This window comes from Hibiscus syriacus, unplaced genomic scaffold (assembly GCF_006381635.1).
Source record: "Hibiscus syriacus cultivar Baekdansim isolate YM2019G1 unplaced genomic scaffold, ASM638163v2 tig00112281_pilon, whole genome shotgun sequence".
Taxonomy (NCBI): domain Eukaryota; kingdom Viridiplantae; phylum Streptophyta; class Magnoliopsida; order Malvales; family Malvaceae; genus Hibiscus; species Hibiscus syriacus.
Genome location: NW_024063292.1, coordinates 1,368,768 through 1,376,331, shown reverse-complemented (window position 1 = coordinate 1,376,331; position 7,564 = coordinate 1,368,768).

Below are 7,564 nucleotides of genomic sequence, written 5' to 3'. Positions count from 1 at the left end.
TATGGTCTAGACCGCAAAACACCAACCAAGGATCATATCCAATGTCTAGATGACACAACATCATTTATTAGAACGTAAATGCATTGAAAGAACAGAAAAAATTAAACAAACATCATAATTTTTTGTTCATGTTAGTTTATTAAGGAATGTAACTTGTTATTATTCGTTTGTTAAAATGATAAACGAAAAATAAATGAGCGAACGTAATCGAACATAAAATTAATTGAGCTTATATTTGAGAAGAAATTGTTTATTTCCAAATAATTTTAGGATTTATAATTTCTTTAATTGATTTGAGTATTTTTATTGGGTTTAAAGTTAATTAGATTTTAAAGTATTAATGAGTTTAAGTTAAAATTTATTAAGTCTTAATATTTTAAACAAGTTTAAGAATTGAATTAAATATAAATGAACGAACATGGAGTAGGGAAGGATAGAAGTATACCACATGACACAAAATATATGGAAGGATAGAAGTATACAACATGACACAAAATATCGAATGTCATCCCTTTTCTTCAAATGGAAGCTTTTTTCTCCTTTCCTTGTACTCTAGAAGGCTTCTGTTCCCTAACCTCTTTCACTTCAGCCAAAAATTAAAGTGAGTTACAATCGCTGACTAAATTCAGGAGGGGAAAAATGAATATTGATTCATAAACGAGATTTAAACTCTCTTAACCAATCCTCGGCCAAAACCTCACAAGAATTATCATCATTTCCAACTATGGCTGACAATGATCTTACCTTCTGCAAATTCAAAGGATAAATTATTCTTGAAAATAATAGTTGCTTTGCAAGACTCTTTTCTTTTAAGTTTTCGGTGGAAGAAGAAGAAAGAAAGAAAAAAAAAAGTGAAGAGAGAGGAAGAATAAATAAAAGGGAAATGAGGGCATCCACTACCAAATCTATTAGTTATCTCTATCAAGCCTAGACATAGAAGAAAATCAACGAAATGTCAAATAGTTGTTTTCTTCAATGTGAAATTTATTCTATAATTCCTTAAATCTAATTCTTCTTTCTAATCCCAATTGATTACAAATTAAACCCAGTGACCCTTATCATGCTAATTAAAATAATTTTAAAGTTCAACAACAACAACAACAACAAAACCCTATTCTCATATGTAATGGGGTAAGGGGGAGGTAGGGTAGTAGGTTGCCCCCAACGCCAGGTAGAGAGTAACTTCCATGAAAGACCTCCGGCAGTCAGAAAATTAAAAATAAAGATAAAATACAATGCATGTATAAATAAATAAATAAATAAATACATAGTTGAACAATCTTCATATGCAGACTTCATATGCACATCTATAATGGGAAGTAATCTCTGCAAATAAATCCTGCGTAAAAATCTCTACATATAGACAGAAACGTAAGTCCGGCTAAATTTAAATAAAAAAGAAAACATGAAGAGAATGATATACAATAGTCAGCGATAGCGAGCTACGAGAAGGAATAAAGTCAAATGGGTTAAAACCTAAACTAAGGTAACACTACTCCGCTACCCTAGTTCTAAGCCTTCATAAATTCCAATGACAGAAACTGTATAAAAAGTAGAAGTCATGGAAATTACTACAAAGACATTAAAAAGAAGACAGAGATGCTACACCCTATGGCTGTGATCCAAACTACTTGGCTACCCTGGTCTTAAGTCTCCATACTTTCCTGTCAGAGGTCATGTCCTCGGTAAGGGCTAAATCCTTCAAATCAGATCTCAAGCAGTCTACCCACTTTCTCATTGGTCGTCCTCTCCTTCTGGCCCCGTCGACTGTAATCGACTCTACCCTCCTGACCACATCCGATGGTTGTCACCTAAGGACATGGCCAAACTACCTTAGTCTTCCCTCTCTCAATTTTTCGGATACAGGCACCACCTCCAATGACATTCTAATTGCAGTGTTTGGTGTCATGTCCCACAGAGTCTTACCACATGTCCATCGAAGCATTCTCATTTCTGTGGTCTCCATCCTCCTTACGTGATCCTTCTTGATTGCCCAACATTCTGATCTATACAGCAGCGCTGGTCTTATTGCCATTCTATAAAATTTTCCCTTAAGTTTTAGAGGCACCTTCTTGTCACACAAAACTCTAGTAGCAGCCCTCCACTTTAGACATCCCGCCTTTATACAGTGTGTAGTGTCATCATCTACACCTTTATCTTTATGTATCATAGATCCTAGGTACTTGAAATAATCCTTTGAGGGGAGAACGTGTCCTTCGATGCATACTTTTACATCTTCATCGTTTTGGTTCCCACTAAAGTTTGAACATAAATACTCTGTCTTTTCAATATTGATCTTTAGATCTTTTTCTTCCAAAGTAGTCTTCCAGGTAGTCAGTCTTCTATTCAGCACATTTTTTGTTTCAGCAACTAGGACAATGTCATTAGCGAAAAGCATACACCATGGAACACTGTCTGGTGTCGCACAATAGATGTCATCTATAATCAAGGCGAAGATGTAAGGGCTAAGAGCCGACCCCTGGTGGAGTTTGATTTCCACCGGGAATGCCTCGGTGTCGCCAACTGTAGTCTTGACGTATGTAGTAGATCTACAATACATATCACGAATCACCTGGATATAAGCAGTTTGGATCCGTCTTGTTTCCAAGGTCTTCCAGATCGTATCGCGGGGTACACTATCATATGCCTTCTCAGGGTCAATGAAAGCCATGTGAAGATCTCTATTCTTTCCCTATATTTTCCATAAGCCGTCGAAGTAGATGAATCGCCTCCGTAGTAGACCTGCCTGGCATAAAGCCAAATTGGTTTTCCGAAACCCTAGTAACCTATCTCAACCTAGCCTTTATCACCATTTCCCATAGCTTCATGGTATGACTGAGTAGTTTAATACCTTTGTAGTTACCACAACGTTGGGGATCTCCTTTATTCTTATAAATTGGTATCACCGTAGACTCTATCTACTCCTCTGGCATCTTGACAGTCTCTAAAATAATATTAAAGATATTGGTCAACCACTTAACTCCCTCTTCTCCTAGGATCAACCACACAATGATATGAATTTGATCTGGACCGACAGCTTTGTCCCTCCCCGTCTTTCTAAGGGTCATTTTGACTTCCTCAATCCTAATCCTACTTGTAGGGCAGTCATTGGCCGTAGTATGATGGTCGGCTGACCCATCAACATTACTATCTCTATAGGGAAAGGCACCATTATTAAATAAGCCAAAGAAGTAACTACCCCAAGCCCTCTTAATATCGTGATCTTTCACTAAAAGAACACCATTGTTGTCCTTAATAAACATAATGCTACCTAGATCATTTTTACTATTCTCACTGGATTTTGCAAGCCTGAAGATGCCGTTTTGTCCTTCCTTGGTGTCTAATCTCTTGTACATTTCCTCTTATGCCTTATCCTTTGCTTTTTCCACTGTTATCTTGGCTTCCCACTTTGCCTCCTTGTATCTTTGTTTAGCTCTCGTTCTTTCTTCGTCGTCATTGCATTGTAGCAACTCCTTGAAGCAAGTTTGCTTTGTTTTCACCTTAGTCTGGACTTCGTCGTTCCACCACCATGATTCTTTATGTTCCTTGACCTTCCCTGTCGACAACCCAAGTGTGTTTTTGCCCGCCTCTCTGATGAAATTTGCCATAGTCTTCCATAACATATCTGCATTATTTGAGTTTGTAGTTCAAAACCTTTATGAGACAAAACCTTACTCCTAAAGTCATCAGATGTCACTATGTAAGTTCTTCCAAAGGACCTAGGCTTACCTAGTTTAGCCCTCCTGTGAGTGCTCCGCCCGTGGCGTACGCGGAACACCAAAACCAACACTTTGTGTTGTGATGCACATGCCTCTTCTGGGAAAACCTTACAATCAATGCAAGCCCATCGATCCCGATTTCGAACCAAGATATAGTCGATTTGGGTACAATGTCCCCCGCTATGGAATGTAATCAAGTTCACATCTCTCTTGTTAAAGAAGAAGTTAGTGACACCATATCGTGTGCAGTAGCAAATTCAAGCAACATACGCCCCTCCTCGTTCCTACCACTAAAACCGAAACCCCCATGAACACCGTCATACCCGTCGATTTCACTATCTATATGGCCATTGAAGTCTCTCCCTATGAAAACTCTTTGGTCCTCCGGAATGCCCCTAAGTAAATCATCTAACGAATCCCAGAAGCAACGTTTTTCCCCTTCCCCTAGGCCAACGTGTGGTGCGTACACTGAAAGGACATTCACCACTTCCACTTCTATAATAACCTTAATCATCATGATTCTATCACGGTATCTACAAACTTTAACTACATTTTCCTTGAGCCTAGAGGATACCAAGATAACCACCCCATTTCTAGCGTTATTTACTCCTGAATACCACAACTTGTACCCGTTACACTCTCTGGCGCGAGCCCCTTTCCACCTAGTCTCTTGAATACATGCAAAATCTATTTTCCTATTACTTAGTACGTCGGTTAGCTCCAGCAGCCTAGCATAAAATGTGCCTACATTCAACGTACAAACTCTAAGTCTAGTCTCCTTGACACCACTCTGTCAAGCCCGCCCCCTATACGCCCCATGAGATCTAAAAGAAGGACATGGCCTCAAGTAATCATCTATAGCTGAAGCTATGAGGAACTATGAAAAATGAATCCAAAGAAGACAGAAGATGCACCAATAAAACGCTAGAGAATTGAGGGGTACTAAGAACTCTAGTTGGTTACTTAATAAGATTTTAATTTATATAATACTATTGTTATTATTATTGCTAAAAATCTAGTGTTAAAAGGGGGAGAAATAGAATAATATTGATTTTTATTATTATATGGGGTAAATATTTATGAATATATTTAATTGCTAAAAGCCTAGTGTTAAAATGGGAGAAAAAAGAATAAAATTGATTGTTAATATATATAATACAATCTAATGTTGCTGTCACTTTCAAACCTTTTTTTTTTGACAAATTTGAATTGAATACTAAGTTTATTGCTAGTAATTAGGTTAATAATGATAATAAGTATGTTTATTAACAATTATAAGGTAAATTGCGTAAAACACTAATATAGCACGTTTAAATACCTAGCCGACCACGATTTGTACCTGGCCAGCAAGTAGGAAGCAATTACTATTTTCCGACAGGATTATTTTTCGGCAAAGGTTCTGCTCGTCGATGGAATGTGGTTGCTGGTAACGTTCACCTGCAAGATACAAAAAGCAAAAAACATAAGTAACTCCAACGAATATTGGGAGAGAATTCGGATAAAGGAAAATTTTCTGATTTCTGCACTAAACCAAACACACTAAAATCTTGGATTTAACCCGAAATCCGATATAGATCAAGTAAACATGATGAAGATTGAACCTATATAGCAACTCATAAGACAATGAAATTCAGATTAGAGCATAAATATGAATCAAAATTAAAAACCAAAAATAGATCGGAACCCTAATTTCTTCACAAAGGTATGGAATCAGCTTGGTGAATTCAACGAAGAGAGATCTCTTCAACAATGGGCGCTTCCGGCAGCAAGAAAAGGCAAAAGCCTTGCCACGAGGGGAGGAGCGTGAGGTATCTAACGGACAAGATGAGGCCTCTCAACAACTAGAGAGAAGCGGTGATGGTGGTGGCGTACAAAGAGGCGGAGTGGGTGGAAGAGAAGAGGAAGCTGAAATTTAGATACTTAAATCAAACCAGCGATTAAATCTTCCAGAAGAAGATGTTATCCACGGATTTGACTTGATACTGAAAATGGAATTTGGAAATTTCAAACGAAACTCAACAAAAACCATATCAAAAGAAACGAAAAACAAATATTGGAAAGAATTAGTCATGAAAAAGAAAGATGAACAGAAGGAGAAAATGCAGAGAAACAAAATATTTTTTGGATATTGAAAAAAGAAGCAACTTAACCAAAGAAGATCTGAGGCGAAAAACGAGAGACAAAACGCCCAAAACAATGACGAACCTCCTCGTAAAAGAAATTCAAAGCAATAAATTAAGGAAACAAGTGGGGAAACAAATACTATAATAATTTATATATATTATTAATAGCTAAACACCAAACGTTGCTTAAATTAGGGAAAGTGGAGAAATAAATATTATAATAATTCCATATATTAAAAAACTAAACCACTATAGCTTAAATTAAGGAAACATGTGGGGAAACAAATAATATAATGACTCCATATATTTAAAAAACTAAACCATTATAGCTTAAATTAAGGAAACAAGTCGGAAAACAAATATTATAATGATTTCATATATTATATATTTTTTAAAAATGATATAAAATAAAATAATATAATACATATAATCATGAAAAATAAAGGATCAAAACACAAATAGTAAGCAATAAGATTACTGGAATCGGAAATAACACTAAAAATATTTAAAAACTAAAATAAATGTAATAAATTATTATAGCAAAGTTAAAATAAAATAAGGGTATCAAATTAAAATAAATAAAAATCACAGGACTGAAATAAAATAAATATAATTTTTGAAATATAAATATATAGGTGATGTAAATAAAATAAACCCAAAAAATAATAATCAGGCTTAAAAGGGAAAAATTAAAAAATAGTCCTTTTAGGGACTAATATGCAAAACGCGCTTAATCTTAAGAGGGTTGAATCATGATTTTACCAAAATAAATTAAGCTACACGTGAAAATGGTTAAATTTCAATTTAGGTCCTTATTGGTGACCATTTTGTAAAACACGCGTAAAGTTTGAGGAATTTATGTTGTAGTTTTACCTTTAATTTTATCTATATATACCACTAATTTTAGTTTCATTTTGCTCATTTGAGTGGCTTTGAGGAAAAATAGAGAGAGAGAGGATAGATATCCTCTCCCCTTAGGTTCGGCCGGTCAACTGCTAGCCACTGTGAACCACCGTCAGATTTCGTCCGGCCACCGCTCCGGCAGTCGCACATGGTGGCCGGAATTCTCAAAATCAACCAAATCACTCCTTTTTTTTATAGATCTAATCCCCTAGGTGTTTATCTTAGGCTAAAACACCTTAAGAAACCACAAAATAAGCCCCAAACCGAGCTCTGACCCTTCGGTTCTTATGCACTCCGACTACCGTCCGATGAAGATTTGATGACTCAAGTAAATTTCTTCCTTTAAACTTCCGGTTTTCTCTATTTTTACATGTAAAGTTCTGGTCTTTTTGTTTTATTTATACAAATTTTTATTTTTCATTCAAACATATGTATGAAAAATACAAAAATAAAATAAAGATGATACCTTTCGAATACTATTGAAAACTTTCTGATTTATTGCTTTGTATTCTGTTTCTGGAAAACTTCGAATGGGTCGAACTCTTTATATTCTTTCTCATTAAGAGTAAGCTGAATAGTTATATTATGCAAGTTGTGTGTAGACACCTTACTGCTAATCATCATTTTACTTCAATTCATCAAATATTTTCTACTTTTAAAATAAAAATTTGAAGAAAAGCAATTGTGAAAAATCAAACATCTAAATCTAAACACGTGTAATTAAGGATTTATATTTACAAGGTTAATATTTAGTAAGACTAAATTTCAATTCAATTGATATTATTTTTCTTATAATATAAAAAAAATTATATCATTTAA